The sequence below is a fragment of the Cavia porcellus genome, unplaced genomic scaffold (assembly GCF_034190915.1).
Source record: "Cavia porcellus strain 051 isolate PalLab524CR breed Dunkin Hartley unplaced genomic scaffold, mCavPor4.1 scaffold_2, whole genome shotgun sequence".
In the NCBI taxonomy this organism is placed as follows: domain Eukaryota; kingdom Metazoa; phylum Chordata; class Mammalia; order Rodentia; family Caviidae; genus Cavia; species Cavia porcellus.
Window position 1 is genome coordinate 54,928,513 of NW_026947485.1, and position 18,241 is coordinate 54,946,753.

Below are 18,241 nucleotides of genomic sequence, written 5' to 3' on the forward strand. Positions count from 1 at the left end.
TATGTTGGCATGTAAGAAGGGAAAAATTAAAGTAGCACCTAAGCATTTGGTAGATAATTATGAAGTTAGTTAATCCCTGGCAATCAAAGTATTTAAATCGCTGAGCTCCTTCCACTGAATATTTAATTACCAGGGTTGTCATACATCAAGGACTGCTATGGTTTATGTCTAGGCATCACCCAAAAGCCTCATGCAGTTAGAGGGGGTTGAGTTTTCAGAAGTGGATGAATCTAGATTTTGTGATTGCGTAGTCTAATGCTGAGATTAAGGATGTGAGTGCTATATCTGCCCTAGGGCAGGTAGCCTACATGCAATATAAGGGACAGAAAGAGAATTGCTCTCCCTTACCCTCCCTTGTTGCTTTTGCTGTCTTCTGTTACCAAAAAATTGCTGCCCCTGTGCTGTGTGGCACCCTTCCTTGGAGCTAACCAATTATGGACTGAAACTTTTATAAACCATGAGCTAAATAAATGTTTCTCCTTTTAACTTTGGGTGTTATGTATTTTGTCTCAGCAAAAACGGAAAAGTGACTAGGACAGGGGCCAGTGGAGAGTGCCACTCACCCAAGCAGCTCTTCCATGAAAGTCTGTATTTTCTTTCTGGAATATCCAGGTGCTGTCTTCATAATATACAGTAGTGTTACAGAATTTAGGAAATAAATACCCTACTCAAGAGGATCCTTTATGTGATTGCAGAAGGAAGCATTTCCACAACTGCTTCTCTTTCCTGATTTTTGTTTTATCTCCCAAGGGAGCCCAGCGTAGGTTTGTTATCCTGCTTAAGAATAAAAATTGATGCCAAGACCTGTTAACAGTATCAATCTATTCCAGGCACAGAGGCAAAGCTACTAATGTGATTTCAGGGTCAGTTCTCCCTGTGGGGATATCCAACAATTAGAATAATTTGCTGGCAGTGCAATAAAAGAAATGTCTGGTGCTAGTGGATGTTGATGGACATCAGATTGGGTGGAGTGGGTGAGGAGGAGGAATGTTGAGAGTGTAAGAGTGAAGGTAATGCCTGTCCTAATTAGGGATTAACACTGCAATAACTTTTCCCTTTTGGGAGCAAGAACACTGAGTTATAAAGGGGTATAAAACAAAAATTCCCAAGAACAACAGTAGGTAGAACAGGGTGAGTTAAACCACTTTATATATTATCTCTTATCTCCTGAGTGCCTGCCAATATTTTCTTTAAGAGAAGTTTTAAGCCCTCTGAACATTGACAGGAAATAAATACCTACTCAAGAGGATTCTTTATGTGATTGCAGAAGAAAGCATTCTCTACACTTTCCGGTGGCGTTCCAGCCCTGAATTCCAGGGCTTAAATTGGGAGTGTTATATCCAAAACACAATGCCAGCTACCTTGACATTCAATAAAATGGACAGGATCACCATGTGTGGTCTTCCCCAAGTAGGCTCTAGAGAGGAAGACCACAGCATTTGGTCCTCTGACTGAAAGAGAGGAGGCCTGCTCTCTGTAGGGCATGCCTCAGATGATTTTTGGAGAGTCTGTTGAAACTTAATTAGGGCTATCATACCCCAAATTTGAGCATCAGTTTTCTTATCAATTATGAAATCATTGGTTAAGAAAATCTACCCAAAGAACATTTCAAAAGAATTTAGTTCTAGTGTCTGAAATGAGTCTCCTACTTGTATCAGTGCTTTAGGAAGCAAAATGAGCCAGAGGAGAGGAGTTTCCTGGGTGAGCTTTGGGAGTGAGCCGAGGGATCCTGTGAGGCTAAGGTCCTTATCACCTCTGAAGTTTTTACTGTTCTACAAAGAAAATCTTCTACCCCATTAATGAAAATATTTACTCACCTTAAGAGATATAGATTCCCTTACTTTTGACCACATGGATGAAATCTATTTGTCAGTCCTCCCCTGGTATCCCCCACTTTGTTGGATAATGGGGGTGTGTGATACTTTGATAAGATGGTTGCTTTTCTGACATATTTCATAGGCTTGTACAACTTGTTGAGCCCTAGGAAGAAGCTCTTTACCCATAAATAATCTCTGAGACATTTGGTAACTTCTTTTATTTCCTAAATAGTGAAGAATTTTAATGATTTTCTTTGGCTTGCTGCAGGAATAAGTAGCTTTTCGCCCTCCATTTGAAACTACCCAGGTGGGAGACCTAGGTTCCCTGTAATAGGGCCCATTCTTTTTCAGTCCTAATATAACTAGACTTGCCATAACCCAGAAGTTTTTTCCCAAAATAAGGATTCCTGGGTGCTTTCTGAATGAAAAGGATCTTAAGCTGCTTCTTGGGTGCTAGGTCAGCCAGTCAGTTTCTGAGTGTGATGTCATCTATTCCATTTTCATGCCTTCTGAAGTGTATGACTACCACCTCAGATGGGAGATAGAGGACAAGACATAATCTTTTTTCTTGTAGTATTTAATAGAGGATCCAGAAATTCTCTTTTCCCCAAATAGCAGCATAGGTATAGAGCACTAACAAAGCATATTTTCAGTCAGTGTATATCGGGTCCTGACCTAGATCTCCCATCTCCCAAACAAGTGTATGATGACAGCTTAAATAAAATGAGACAAGTAGTATGATTTTAGGGCTCCAGGAGGGTCAAAACGTTTTAGCTGAGCTCAAGACCCTGAAGGCTAAGACAATGATTTCTCTGGACTGCCCATTTTTATTAGGTCCAGGGCGAGGAAAGCGCAGGCAATGAGTAGAACCTTGGGAATCACTTCAAGGACATCTCTAAGCAATGAATCATGTCAATTTATAAAACTGTCTTATCATGAAGAAATGGTAGGAGTGAGACTGTAGGAATAATTCCTGCAGCTACACTATCTACTTAATTGATGTTTGAGCCAAGTGTCCACAGCTGCGGCCTTCTCTTGCCCTTTGAGATGTCTCTGGCCTCCCAGCCCCACTATAAGCCTCAGCCAGGACCAGTGATTCATAGAGCTTCACTTACTGTGAATCAGCTCCCGTCACCAGGCAAGGGGCCGAGGCCCAGGACAGACTCAAAGATAAACATGGAAAGCCAATTAGTTAATTTTAAATCCTGCTCAGACCTGCCTTGTAGTGGTTTCCAACAAATACAGTGTTACCTCTTTGCCCCTTTGCACTGAGCTCTAGTGCTTTGATAAGTGCTATGCACTCTGCTAGCCGGGCATTTGTTACAACAGGCAGAGGAGAACTTTTAAGAGTGTCCTGAATGGCTACCTCAGGATATCCTGCCTTTCATACCCCATTTTCTACACATACATTTCCATCATAGAGAAGAAGCATGTCAGAGTCAGCTATGGAGTATTTTAGACGTCTTCATTCATTGTGTTAGTATAGAGGATTACAGTACCTGTTTACAGTCATGGTCTGAAACTTGTTTCCTTCTAGGAGGAAAGTAGCAGATTTTATAGAGAAATATGTCTTAGTTGGACATCTGGATGCCCTAAAAAAACCATATTTAAGACAATAGTTATTAGAGATCTGTTAAGAGGAGTAAAAACAGTAAAACCCATTTCAAAGGTTAAAAGCTTATAGAAACAGAGCGGATACTGCAGCCACTGCTTGAAGGCAGGATGACTATCCCGTGGCTACTACATCTTGTTCTCAGCTTAAATATCTTACTAGTTGTTGTGCAGATCACTGATCTTGGGGTTAAGGCTCCCAAGGCTATTTAATTTTTCTCAGAACCATCAAGTTAAATTATTGTCTGTGGCAGATTAACTAATAGTCAATTTGTTACACCCAGGTGAACTGAATCTGTATAGTTTTGGGTGTGTAAGGTCCACCTGAAGATTGTTGCCAACAACAACAAAAGGAAAACTGGAGAAAGGAAAATGGAGAGGAATAGCCGTTGATTCTCGTGGGGAAGCTTGTCACACTGGTTTTTCTAATACGAACTACGTTGTTTTTATAGAAGGGGCTCAAGTCCTTGTTGAAGGTGGGGATGGCTGTGGTTCATTTTGGGGCAGCTCTGGTCCTTACCTTGAGCATTGCTTCCTGGCTCCGGTGCAGATCCCTCAGCCTGATGGCACAGATCCTTCTTCCTATTTGTGCGGACTTTCTAGCTTCCATCACTGAGCTTTTGGCCTTCCCAGTGTAGATCCTTGATACAGACTTGCATGAGACATTGTCATGGGCTCTGGGCCTCCAGCTGGACTCATGCAGGACACTGTCGTGGAATCCAGGCCCTCAGCTGGATTTCTTGGGTCTCTAGTATGTAGACAGATCCTCCACACTCTTTCACATTTGACTCTTTGGGTGAATATAATAAAATGATCCTATCAATTATGTGTCCTGTATTAAATCTTTTACTTGTAAACTCTGACTGCAACGTTGTCCTATGTAGAGACAATGCAGAAGCATGTAAAAGTGCTTGCTTCAGTTTTTGAAAGATCTGATGAGAACTTGGTTCCAAAATTAAAATGAGAATTATGTTTTGGAGTTTCTTTGATTAACTGGTAAAGGGACCATGGTCTCTCACTATAACCTGGAATGCAGAGGTTACAAAGCTGATGATGCCTAAAAATTCCCTAAGCTGATTTAAGGCCCTGAGGAAGGGATAGAAAGTAATTGACTTAATATTCTCTTCCATTAACCCTCAAGTTCTGTCAGAGAAGATTAAGCCAAGATATGTTAAAGTAGGCGACAGAGTTATGCCATAGATAAAGAAACTTAATATCCCGTCTCAGTTAAAAAATTCAACAGGGCTTGGTTTGAGTGTTCCTCATAAGGGGCACATAAGAGGTCATCAACATCTTGTAAGTCTTTAGTCTAGCAGTAAAGTGGGAAAATCTCAGTAGAGAGCTGTTCAAATAAGTGAGAACTATCACTAAGTCCCTGCAGCAATGCAGTGAACATTAACTGAATAATTTGATCAGAAGGATCTTGAAATGGCAATAAGAAATTGTTACTCAGCATAGAGGGCAATGCAGAGGACTGTATCTTTCAAAGCTAAAACTAAATTACCCTGCATCTTCAGGAATCTGGGGTGAAAGTGTTAGTTACTGCTTCCTGAAGTCTTTGTAAAAAGGCCGAGGGATTCTCCTTACTGCTGTGACCAGTAGATGATAACTTGGAATAATTAAGAGGTTTAGAACAAATCATTTGCTATCCTTCCATGATGGAGGCCTGAAAATGCTGAAAATGTTTATGTTTCTTGTCATCCTCACTATCATCAGGGTTAAGGTCCTCTCCTAGATAGCCAGCTTCTTTGTGGGATGTGATCTTATCCCTAGTGTAGTTTCTCTGGCCTCCTACAAAAAATTATATGTAATTCATATCCAAAGATCTCTGTCACCTGTAATGCTACCTGCTTTTCACTAGGGGCTAGTGTTTGATTTATAAGGACATGGTATCCTTCCACACCAGATTGAAAGACTGAGTTGATCCTCAAAGTGCCTCTGTGAATGATGAATCAGGATCATCAGAAAACTGTCCTAAATCTTGTTTTGATCTTCTTAAGTCTGTCAAGGATTTGTTTTAGGTCTGTCCTGGATTCAGAGGACACCAAATTCTTGCCCTGAAGAGAAGTATATTCCCCTTGTGGAGACTTCTTGTGTGCTTTGTGAAAGCTTGAATTTTGGAAGTAGACTAGAAGGTCTACTGCCAGAATCTCAGCAGGGCCTTGGGGTCCCACAAGTAGCCTGGGCTCCAGCTGTGTTGTTGGAACAATTTGGGTTTTTCTTTAAAAAGTAAAAAAAACCTGGACATAGAGAACTACTGCCCATTTTCCCTCACACTTATAAAACTCACCCAACTGGAGGATAGTTTCATAATTTTTACTATCCTGTGGCAGGCTGTTCCTGGGCCAGGTGTTCATGCAAAAAGTTATTACATGGTACTTCTTTAAAGGCTGAGTGTTGGAGGAGTACCAGTGTTTTGTTTTGGGTTTTTGTTTGTTTGTTTTTGAGAGAGGGTTTCACAACGTATTTTAGGATGACCTTGAACTCACTATGTACCCTAGGCTGGGCTGGCTTTGAACCCACAGAAATCCTCCTGACTCAGCCTCCAAAGTGCTGAGATTACAAGCATTCACACCATGCCTGACTAGAGTACTAGTGTTTTAATATGCATTCCAAGATAGTATAGAAGTCCACCAAGTTTGTCTTTCCCATTCTGGGAAAAAAAAAATCAAGGAGAGGTATCTTTTTCATCTGCCTGTTTCAGCCACTAGTGTTGGGGCATCTGCCTGCCTAGAGCCCTTCGGAGCCAGCAGCAGCCACTGGAGTTGAGAAAGTGTCTAGGGCTGGAATGTCAGCTCTATGGATAGGGGCCTCTGAATGCTGCTGAAACCTCCTGCCCCCGGCAGCCTCTAGCTTCTAACCTATTGACCTGGTGACATGCTCCAAAGAGAAATTATTATAAGAGATTCAGTTCCTGGCTCTCCCTTAATGTCCATTCTGCATAAAACTGCCAGCAACCCACAAAGATCTCTAAAAAAGTGCCACCAATCCATAAAAATTTCTAAAAAAGTGCATTCTGATCTAGTAACAATCACCTGGGCTGAGGTGGCACCACTTTGAAAAGCAGTCAGCACTGCCCAAGAGGCATGCGTGGGAGGAGTGGGGAGTGCTATCTCCCATTTCCCAGCCCCACCCTAAAGACAGAATGACCCACAAAAGAGGACTAAAATCTTACTCAGGTGATTTTCTGCTCTTCAGTAGAACATATCTCTAAAAAATGAAAACTAATGTAAAAAAGAGTGGTGAGAAAGTTGGAGTTAAGTGTCTTTAGCAGTGATATATTAACAGTAATTCACCAAGGCTGTCATTCTCATCAGCCTCAGAGAGACAGAGCAAGAGCATCAAGAGCTAAAATTGCTTCCTCACCATTGAGGATCAACCGGTAATGGAAGCTGAAATAGCTGGTTAGACATTCCATCCTGTGCGTGTGGGAGGGAGACTGGGCAAATCTGTGCCAGTAAAGCTTGTCCTAGATTTTAGAGCAACAACCCAGCTAATCACCTGTAAGTGGTTGAGGAAGTCCTGTGTTTTAACATAAGGCACGTTGTTCCCCAAATCTACCTGACCACCGGGTAAGTGACAGAAGAGGCATAAAGCTGTAAGACCATCTAGTAAAAAGAAAAAAGCACAAATCTGTTTCCTAAATGGACTCTTCATTTAGCAAAAGCATACTTGCTAGAGGAAAAGATAATAACACTCCAGTTTGGGGCTTCCTATTCTTGATGGAACCTCCAATAAATGTAACTGTTATTTCTGTACAAAGCAAGCTCATGGTTCCACAAGTGACGAAAATGAAGTCATACACTGAGAGGAAATTATGAGAGTTTATTGAAAACACAAAGAAAAAGCTGGTGATAGATGTTTATTGTAAGGGAATTCTGAATGGAAATTTAAATAGTAGCAATTTAATAGTAAATTTAAATAGTCTGCATAAGCAGAGTGTGGAAAGAAGGCATATATAACAGGAAATGCATTCAAAACAAAGCTGGTTACCTTGCATTTCGGTTTTCTCCAGGTCCAGTTGAAAAGTGGGTCTGCAGGTAGGGAGGAGGTGTTAATTTAGTAGACCCTGGATAAGAGTCTTTTCCAAGGAAGAGTCCTTACATTTCTATTCTTATCCTAACCTTTAACCTTTACCCTTTACCCTTTGTTCTTGTATTTCTTTTACTTTTCTGAGCTTAACTAACTACTGATTAAATGACTGCTTTAACTAGCTCTTTTATCTGACTCTATTTTTAGACTGTTCTACTGCCTACTTATAACTAAACTAAGCTACTACAATATTATTTGTCTTTTATTTTGCTCTTTATATTTTGGGTTTCTCATATTTAAAAAATGTGATATTTAAATTTCATGATGGATTTAGCTTCAGTTTCATTGATTGATATTAGTTTGGGTAGAATTTTTATATCTTCCTGATTTAGCCTTGGTAATTTATAGGTATCTAGGAATCTGTCCATTTCTTCTGCCTTTTCCATCTTTTTAAAATACAAGCTCTCAGAGTACATATAGATAATTTTCTGAATTTCTGCAGCACCCATTATGATTTCACCTTTTCATTCCTATGTACATGGATTTGAGTCTTTTGTTGCCTTTTTAAAAATAAGATTGGATAACGGTTTGTCAATTTTATTTAATCTTCCAAAGAACCAATGCTTTGATTCATTGATTCTTTGTATTGTTTCCTTATTTTCCATTGCATTAATTTCTTCTCTGATCTTTATAATTTACTTCCATATATGAGTTTTCAGGTTTGCCTGCTATTCTTTTTCTAGAAGCTTGAGGTTCAACATTAATTTTTTTTTTTTTGAGCTCTCTCTGTTTTCCTGATATGGTATTAACTGCTATAAATTTCACTCATAGGAATGCTTTCATTGTGTCCCATAAGTTCTGGTATGTTGTACTGTCATTATCACATAATTATAGAAACTGAATAATTTCTTCTTTAAATTCATCTGTGACCCATTGTTTTCTCAGGAGGGTGTTAATTAATTTTTCATGTGTTCATGAGGTTCTTGTGGTTTCTTTTGCCAATGATTACTTTATTTCATTGCACTATAGTCTGGTAATATGCATGGGATAATTTCAATTCCTTTGTATTTACTAAAGAATATTCTATGAGCAAGTATGTGGTCTGTTTGGAGAATGTCCCATATGCAGCTGAGGGAAATGTGTATTCTAATGTTGTGGGGTGGAACACTCTGTGGACATCTACTAAGTCCAGTTGTTCAAAAATTTAGCTCATTTCTAATATTTCATTGTTGAGTTTTTGTCTAGTTGATCTGTCTATTTGTGACAGCAGGGTATTGAAATATACCCAATACAATAGTATTAATGCTAATTTGATTTTTCATGTCCATTAATATTTGTTTTATAAAGTTGGGTGCACTGATATTTGTTGCAGGTGTGTATTGGGTTGTTACCTTTACAAGGATGTAGTTACCTTTTTTATCTCTCTTAATCAGTGTTGGTTTGAAATCCACTTTGCAAATAAAAGATACCTCTGCTTTTTTGCAGGTTTCTGTCACATGGAGTATTGGTTTCCAACCTTCAGCTTTCAGTTTATGAGTTTCTTTTTCAACTGCATGTGTTTCTTGTATGCAGAATACTGTTGGATCTTGTTTCTTGATCCATTCTTCCAGACTGTTTTCTTTTTTTATTGGTAAATTTAGACCATTAACATTCATGGTTATAACTGATATGTGTTGATTTATCCTTGTTATTTTTTTGTTAACTGTTGTTGGTTCCTCCTTTTTCCCCTCTAATTATTTTCCTTGCCTGGTAGATTTATTTTGTTGGGGTTCATAGAGCTGTAGTCTTTGTTATCTCTTTTGAGAATAGCCTTCAGAACAATTTGGAGTGCTGACTGGATTTTCATGAATTTCTTCATGTGTTCTTTTTCATGCAAGTTCTTATTTCTTATTCAATTTTGAAAGATAATTTTGTGGGGTACATTAATTTGAGTTGGATGTTGTTGTCTTTTTTAGGGCTTGAAATACTTCACTCCAAGGTGTTCTTGACTAGAACATTTGTATTGAGAGGTCAGCTGTGATTCTGATAGGCTTTTGTAGATAACTTCTTGCTTCTCTATAATAGATTTTTAATATTCTGTTCTTGTGTTGAATTTCTGGAATCTTTACTATAATATTCCTTGCTGTAGTTTTGGTTTTGTTTTGTTTTATTCCTTCTCCTCCTCCTCCCCCTCCTCCCCCTTCTCCACCTCCTCCCCCTTCTCCACCTCCTCCCCCTTCTCTCTCTCTCCTCCTCCCCCTTCTCTCCTCCTCCTCTTCCTCCTCCTTCTCCTTCTTCTTCTTCTCCTTCTGCTTCTCCTCGTCGTCCTCTTCCTCCTCCTTCTTCGTCATGGCTAATTGAGATTACTTGACCTCACTTATCTGTACGTCAAATACTTCTTCCCTGCCAAGGAACTTTTCTGCCATGACATTTGTGAACACATTTTTTTACTATCATGTGGTATATCTCTTGCTTTTATCTTTACTCCAATAAATTTTAAGTTATTCTTCTTTGCATCCTCTAGCATTTGTTGGACTGATTTTTCATGATCCCTTGCTACTTGTTTTTCTATTTTTGAAACAGGGTCTCACTAGCGGTTTAGGCTGGACTTGAGCTCACTTTGTAGCCCAGGTTGGTCTGGAACTCACAATGATCCTCCTGCCTCAGTCCGCTGAGTGTTAGGACCATAGGCATGAGCCACCATGCCTGGCTGGTCCTTTGCTGTTTTTAGGAAATCTTTCTTTTCATGTTCAGTAATTGAAAGCCTGTCTTCTGTGTCTGCAATTCTATCCTCACATTGGCTTATTCTGCTGTGGATACTTTCAGTGGGGTTTTTAGTGTCCTGAATATGTGTTCGAATTTTGTTTTGTGGATTTCATTTCTTTCCTATGTTGGGCATTCATGGTTTCCCTCATTTTCTGAAGCTCCTCTGTTGTTTTTGAAATCTGTATCTACTCTAGAGTCAGTAAGCATGTTTTTTATTGTGATTATCACTTCTGCCATTATCTGAGAAATTATTTCTGAGTTGATTTTTTCCCTACAGCCTCTTTCATTTACTTTGTTGTTACCACTTCAGAGAGGCCCAGTGAGTGGGTTTATTATTGTCTCACATCATTCTGCCTAGTGAATCCCTTTATGCTCTACTGATAGGTCTTGCATCTATTTTTTCTGTGTTGAAAGTCAAGAGACCTACCACCTGCTCATTGGGTGGGGTGGACAGAGGCATGAGGAACCTCCTTGGGCATAATCCAGTGACAGGGCGAAGATGGTTAATGGTGCAATGCTACGGTTAGATAGGAGAATTGAGTTCTATTGTTCTGCTATATCCTAGGGTGACTATTTTACAGAAATGCATTGTTTCAAAACAGCCAGAAGATTTTCTCACATCAAACTGATAGTTAAGGCATTAGATATATGAATTATCCTGATCTGCTTATTAAACAGTGTCATGGTTTATGTCTGTGTCCCCCAGGCCTCATGAGTTTGCATTGTGCATTTGTTATTCATTCGTTGTCTAGTGCTAGTTTGATGGTGTCAGTGCTCCACCCACAAAGGGGTGGAGCTGGGATGTGATGTAATGGCAGGAAAAAGGTGTGTCTTGCTCTTTGCTACTTCCTGTTTGCTGTTTGTGGCCGCCATGAACTGCAGCTCAGCCATGCCTGCCTGCCTTGGAGCCAACTGAATGTGGACTGAAACCTCCAAAAACTGTAAGAAATAAACCTTTCCTTTCCCAACTTGGGCTTCAGGTATTTTGTCTCAGTGGCAAGCATAAAGTAACTAAGACAGAAATTGGTACCAAGGAGTGGGGTCATTTGCTGTGACTATACCTGGCCATGTTTTTCAAGAGGCTTTGGAAATGGCTTGTGGGCCGAGTTTGGAAAGATTCAGACATGTCACCTGGATGCATAGAGCTGGAGCAGCTTACACTGTTATATAGAGGAGATTCTGGTCAGAGCTCAGGAGATCAGAAGGCTGATAGAAAGCCTCATGGTAAAGACCAGGCTTGGGAGATTTCTGCTGGGATGAAGGACTGCATTGGTCTTGGACTCTACATGATGTGTGTTATGGCTTGGCAGAAAGTTTGTCTGCATTTTGCTCCTGCCCAGAGACTTTGCCTGAGACTGAGACAAAGGGCAATGGACTGATTAATCTTGAAAAAGAAATTAAAAAGCAATTGAATGTTGAGGCTGTGGCATGGCTATTGTTGGTGGCTTTTAGCGAGCTTTATGTTTCAAATCAAGAGCAGAGAGCCCAGCAGGATAATTTCCAATACTGTGAATTTGGCCAGAAGGAAAATTCCAGGAAGGCTGTGGATTGTAAAGACAGAGTTGAGATTTTTATTGTTGCTGGGAAACAGAGAGATAAGAAAGATGGCCCCGGGGCATCACAAGAAGGTGTTCCCCACCCTTTGCAGCCTCAAGGCAAAGGTGAAATAATTTCCTCAGAGAAAGAAGCTACAGAGTGCCATGATCCAAAATGGTGACAGAGGCCAAGTGAGGTTCCAGAATGGCGACAGGAGGCCACATGAGTTTCCAGAATGGTGGCAACACAGAGAAGCTTTTCATCATAATCAGGTAAACAGAGCCCTGCAATCCAGGCAACTGACCCCTACAACCAAAAAAGAGAAAAGTCTGGCTACTGCTTCAGCTAGCAGTAAACCTTGGTGGCATCCACAAGGTGCTGATTTTAGGTGCAAGGAAGATGCACGAATTCTGAGGGTAAAACAGCTTCCACCTCTATTGCAAAGGGCCTGGGAGGCCAAGCAGTGTGCTCCTGAGAGGGCAATTTGTGAAGATGTAAGGGTGAAACTGAAGGTGCAGTGGAGACCCCAGAAGTTTGGAAAAGCCAGGAATGTGGATGATCCAAGGGAAGCTGCAAAAAGCAAGCAGAGAAAATTTAAGAGAAAAGCTGCGGGAGCTGAAATCGCCAGAAGTGCCATGGGATGGAATCACCTAAGCTTTTTGGAGCTTGCAACCAGATTGCTTCAGATGCTGAGTGTGGAACTCTAGGACTTAATGTTTGTCCTGCTGGATGTTGGATTGATTTGTTTCCAATGCTTTCTATTCCCATTTGTAACTTTTGGAATGGTAATGTTTATCTTGTGCCTTTGCCTTTCAGAAATGTTTAACCTTGTTTCATTTGTACAGGGCTTACAGTTAAGAGTTTGCCATAGATCTTGGAGACTTTGGACTTGGACTTTTCAGCAATCTGAAACTGTTAGGACTTTGGCAACTCTTGGTGGACTAAATGTCTTTTGTATAAAGGATGTACATGAGTACTGGGGGCCAGGAGTGAAATGTCATGGTTTATGTCTGTGTCCCCCAGGCCTCATGAGTTTGCATTATGCATTTGTTATTCATTCCTTGTCTAGTGCTAGTTTGATGGTGTCAGTGCTCCACCCACAAAGGGGTGGAGCCGGGATGTGATGTAATGGCAGGAAAAAGGTGTGCCTTGCTCTTTGCTACTTCCTGTTTGCGGCTGCCATGAACTGCAGCCCAGCCATGCCCGCCTTTCTTGGAGCCAACTGAGTGTGGACTGAAACCTCCAAAAACTGTAAGAAGTAAACCTTTCCTTTCCCAACTTGGGCTTCAGGTATTTTGTCTCAGCAACGGGCATAAAGTAACTAAGACAAACAGTTTATAAATCTATTGCACACTATATCATTCCCCATAGATATGTACAGTTACAGTGACTCAATCAAAACTAAAACATAGACAAAATCTATACCGCTCTAAAAAGACTTTTATAAGAATATTATAGCAGCTTTATATTTTAGGAGATCATAAAATGAAAAACCAAACAAACCAAATATCCATCAACAGAATAAAGAAAGTTGTACAACAGAATACTTATAAAATAGATTATGTTCAAAATAAAAAGAACTAATACAAGCAACATGCATGATTCTCAAAAATGTTTTATTGACAAAAGAATCTAAATTTTAAAAGAATGACTATGATGTTATTCTACTTATGTGAATTCCAAGAAAAGGCAAATCCAATACATGTAAACCAGAAAGTGCTCACCTCAGTGAGAGGTAGAAATTGGCAGGAAGTAAAAAATAAGGGACTTTCTGAGCTCTGTAAATCTTCATCTTGCCTTGGGTGATAGTTATGGAGTGTGTCCAGTTGTCTAGACTCATTGAACTGAATATTTAAAGTATGCCCATTTATTTGAAATGTTTTACTTCAACTAAAAACTGAAACTTCATTCTTACAAAAAGAAAAACATTAGAAACTGTTTTTTTTCCAACATCATCTCCCAGCCTGAATGTTCTGATTTGCCCTGCCTTTTCTTCACTGCCTGCCTCCCTCCCTCCCTCCTCTCTTCCTCTCTTTTTCTTTTTCCCTCTTTCTTTCCTTCTTTCTTTCTTTCTTTCTTTCTTTCTTTCTTTCTTTCTTTCTTTCTTCAGTACTAGAGATTGAATGAAGGAGCTCTCTACTACTGAGTTACATGCCCAGCACCCCCACCTCCACCTCTTTTAGAGATAGTTTCCTTAAATTACCCAAGCAGCTTGAACTTGTGGTCTTCCTGCGTCAGCCTCCTCAGTAGCTGGTTTTTTTCTTCCTTCCTTCCTTCTTTCCTCTTTCTTTGTTTTGGAGGTATAAGTGAGCATTGAACCCAATGCCTTTGCATTGAGCTACATCCCTATCCCTTTTCAAAAACAATTGTTTAAACACATAAATTTTGAGATAGGCTCTTGCTAAGTCTCCAAGGCAAGATTCTAACTTGTGATCTTCCTGACTTGGGCAAGGATTGTAGGCATGCCATCCTGACTTTTTATTTTTGAGCCCAGTACTCTGTACTCTCCTTAAATGATAAAGTTGTTATAAGATTAATTTATTTTTTTCAGTAGGAATTTTGGCACATTTTATAATTCTTATTAATTTTCAATGTTGGCATCAAGTTCCTATTAAATACATGGCTTGTGTTGCCTAGGCTCTTTACATGATCTCAGTTGCCCACCCCATTGTATGTTGTGACCTGCTGTAACTGTTACAACCTTAATGTGCTTTCTTGTGTCTATATATTTAAATCATTCATTGCATTATATCCAAGTTGCAGCTCCATGAAACAGAAGAATGATATATTGCTTAACATTTAAATGATAAACTTGAAATAAATTACTGTTATGAAAAGCAATCCAAATAAATAGGTGAATAACAAATGAGATTTTGACACTATATTCAAATAGATCTATTTTCTCCTGTATACCTAGACTGATTTGTTTATAAATAATTGTGAGGAAACATTTAAATACCATTCATAAAGTAAATGTCATCAAAAGATTGTGTGTCATCTGCCCTGAATTTTCTTTCGTAATAGCTATTAATTATTTTCTGACTAGTTAAAATCTAATGGAAGAGATGCTAAGAGGAGAGAAAAATAAGCATATGTATATCTAGAAAATTGAAAGAGAAAATTGATACAGAATGAATTCCATGAACCAAGAGGAAAAATTGGCAGTAGCTTTAAAGAGCTGATATCAGATGATAGTAACATGCTGGTATTTGCTTCTTAATCTGAAACAAGAGTCATAAAATGCTGTTAGATACTTTAAAAAATAGTGAGAATTGTGTCCTGCAGAATTGCTGGATTCGTAGAGATTTTCCCTTCTGTTCAGCTGATCCGTGACCTATAGCATGTGGTCAGAGTGTTTGCGAGGATGTCTATTTAGCAGGATATAATGTCTTCTGCAAGGGAATGTAATTGTAGACATACTGCCAGGATTCTGCACTTCTTGTACTTCAGCCTTTCCTGATTTATTTTCTTTTCAGTACCATTTTATTCCTGTTCTGCTTTCTGCTTGAAATGAGCTCATGAATTAGAGTTCACTAGAATATGTTTACAGTGGCTACTGGTAGAGTCAGGTGTGGAAGAATGCAGAAGGGCCATCTGTGTGGTGGACAACCAAACAATCTAGTCAAAAATGGAAGATCGGGAGCTCACTGCACAGGAGTGTTAAGGATCTGTGTTGGAAGGCTGGACAGAAGAAGAGTCTGCACTGGAAAGCCTGGAGATGAATGTCTAAAAGTGATGGTGAAGAGTGGAGCTCCTCGAAGCAGTAGCAGGGAGATTTGTTTTTCTCCCTTTTATTCTATTCAGGCTCAAGTCCATTGTGCTGCAACCCACACCCAAGCGAGGTCTTCCCTCTTCAATAAGTCCATCCTTCACTCAGAACTATGGAAGCCAACCGAGTGAGCATTTGTTATGCAACTTGATATGACAGTTAACTACCATGACACATCACCTTCCTGTGACTGTTTTCTGTTTTTACTGCTTGTTCATTTTTCCTCAGCTAATGTCAAGTACACAGTGTATCATCAATTACTTTCTTCCATTATTTTCATTATTGATATTTAGTGATCTACATGGACATAGATTTTTCTCAACTAGCCTTTAAATTTACTTGAACTTTTTCCTTAATACCTATTTTTATTGAAATGTTTGGGAGAGCTCATATAATACTTGGCGGTAGTACTTAGAGTCATAATTACAAAAGTAACATACAAGGAATATTGAACAGACTGCCTTGGCAGATAAACCGATCAAAAGACACAATCTGTTGTTTGAATTACTAACTGTGGTCTAATGTAAAATTACAGAGCTTCATTTCTGATTTTGACATTCATGTAAGTCTTTAGTTTTACAAGACATCAAGCGTGCATATGTATTAAGCAAAGCACTGAAACAAAAATGAGCCTTGGAAAAAACAATCATCTGTGAAAAAGTTCTACTTACATTGTTTTTCTTATTCCTAGCACCAGAATTTGGCACAGTAATTACATAGTGGTCATTGTCGTAAATATTCCCAGAAAGATTTTTTTTGTCAGGACTCTAAAAAGACTTTATGCTGTGAACCATTGACATCACTAAAGAATAAGAACTGTATACGTCTTTCTATGTAATCAATTGAGAATGTAATTATGTGCAAAAATGAGTTTGTAGATTCTTTTTCATCACTAAATTGCTATAAAACTTACCGTGTTATTTGTAAAGATATTGCCTTCTCCTTTCCAATGTGTTCATTGCTTATGATTTCTAAATTTCAGCTTTTCTCTGTGTTTCTCAAAACTTACATCTTGTGTTGCTTTTGTGAAATTTGTACAATTTTTATTAAAAATATTCAAAGAATCTTTCAAGTTTTGTTTTTGTCTTAGTTACTTCTTCCTTTGTCACTGAAACAAAATACCCAACACCTAAAACTTAAAGAAGAGGTTTCTTTTAGTTCCTAGTTTTTAGAGAACTCAGTTCACAGTTGGCTGGCCCCAGTTCTGTAAGGGCATGATGAAAGGGCGCAATGAAGGAAATCTGCTCATGTCATGGTGATCAGGAAGAAGAGAGAAAAGCAAGCAGCCAGGGAGAAAGACACAGCTTTCCAGGTCACACCTCTAGTGATCTCACTATAGCAAACCTTTACTTCCTGACAGCGCATTCAGCTACTAAACTCATTAGTGGACAAATCCAGTAATGAGTATATACCTCCAACCCGTGATCCAGTTACAAGCCTTTTACAAGCCTCATAACACATTAAGCATTTGAGGGTATTCTAAGTCTAAATTATAAGTCTGTTTTGGTTGTACTTTTATGTTTCTAAAAAAGCTATATTTTATATTCTTTATAATATCTTAGTGCCAGTTTTATCATTTCAAGTATAACTTTTTTCTTTTCAGAGAAAATGTGTTGCATGCATCTCTTTTTCCATTTTTATTATTATTTTGTGTTATGCTTTACATCTAGAAGTCCCTGTAATGCCTCATGGGGCCATAGGTGAGGAGTTTCAAAGGTGGCTGGATTAGGGTGCATGAATGTGATTTAAGGGTGTGAGACTGGGATTAAGGGTGTGGACTATTGAAGACCAACCCTGTGGCGCCAGTTAATAGGTTTGTAGTTTGGATGGAATATAAAGAACCCAAAGAAGGCAGGTGTTGCTGCTGTTGCTGCTGCTGCTGCTGCTGCTCCTCCTCTTCCTCCCCCTCCCCTCCCCTCCCCCTCCCCCTCCTCCCCCTCCTCTCCCTCCTCCTCCCTCTCCTCCTTCCCACCTGCTCTCCATGGACTATTTGTCCTCTGCAATCCTCCTCTGCCATGCGACTCTGCTTTGGAACCAGTTAACTATGAATTGAAACCTCTACAAACTATGAACTGAAATGAATCTTTCTTCCTTCAGCTTATATAGGTGTTGGATATTTTGTCTCAGCAAAAGAAAAGTCACTGTGTGTATGTTCTCATTAGGCAATAGGAAGAATAGAAAATTTTAATTTGAAGGATATGACCCAAGTGAAAAAGAACCTAAATATATTTACCATAGTATTTATTGTGCAATGTCCCCCAAATAGTTCCTAATATCAATTATAAACTAATTAATGTTTATATATCAAATACAAACAAATAATTCTAAATCTAGTATAGAGATCATTGAAAATAATTTGGCTAGGTATCTTATAATAGATGTCTTCAGTGTAGTGGAATAGTAACTAAAAAATACTGAAGTATTTCCTTTTACATTTGAAGACCACGGTTACCAAGCAATGATGTGGTTTGTGGTAATTGTTGTAATAAATAATTGTTTTGATATCTAATTAGTAATTTTTACAGTGGTGTTTTTTCTTGTCAAAAATTGTTCAAATTTTCCACTGATATGCTTTCCATTTTAAGATCTTACATGGAACATTGGTGAGGAATTCCAATATTTTCAGCTGTTACCTCAATAATATTTTCTCACACAATATTAGAAATATGCTTTATTTTGAAAAATTATTTGTGGAAAAAAATCTTGGTTACTCACAGTTGTAGATTTATAA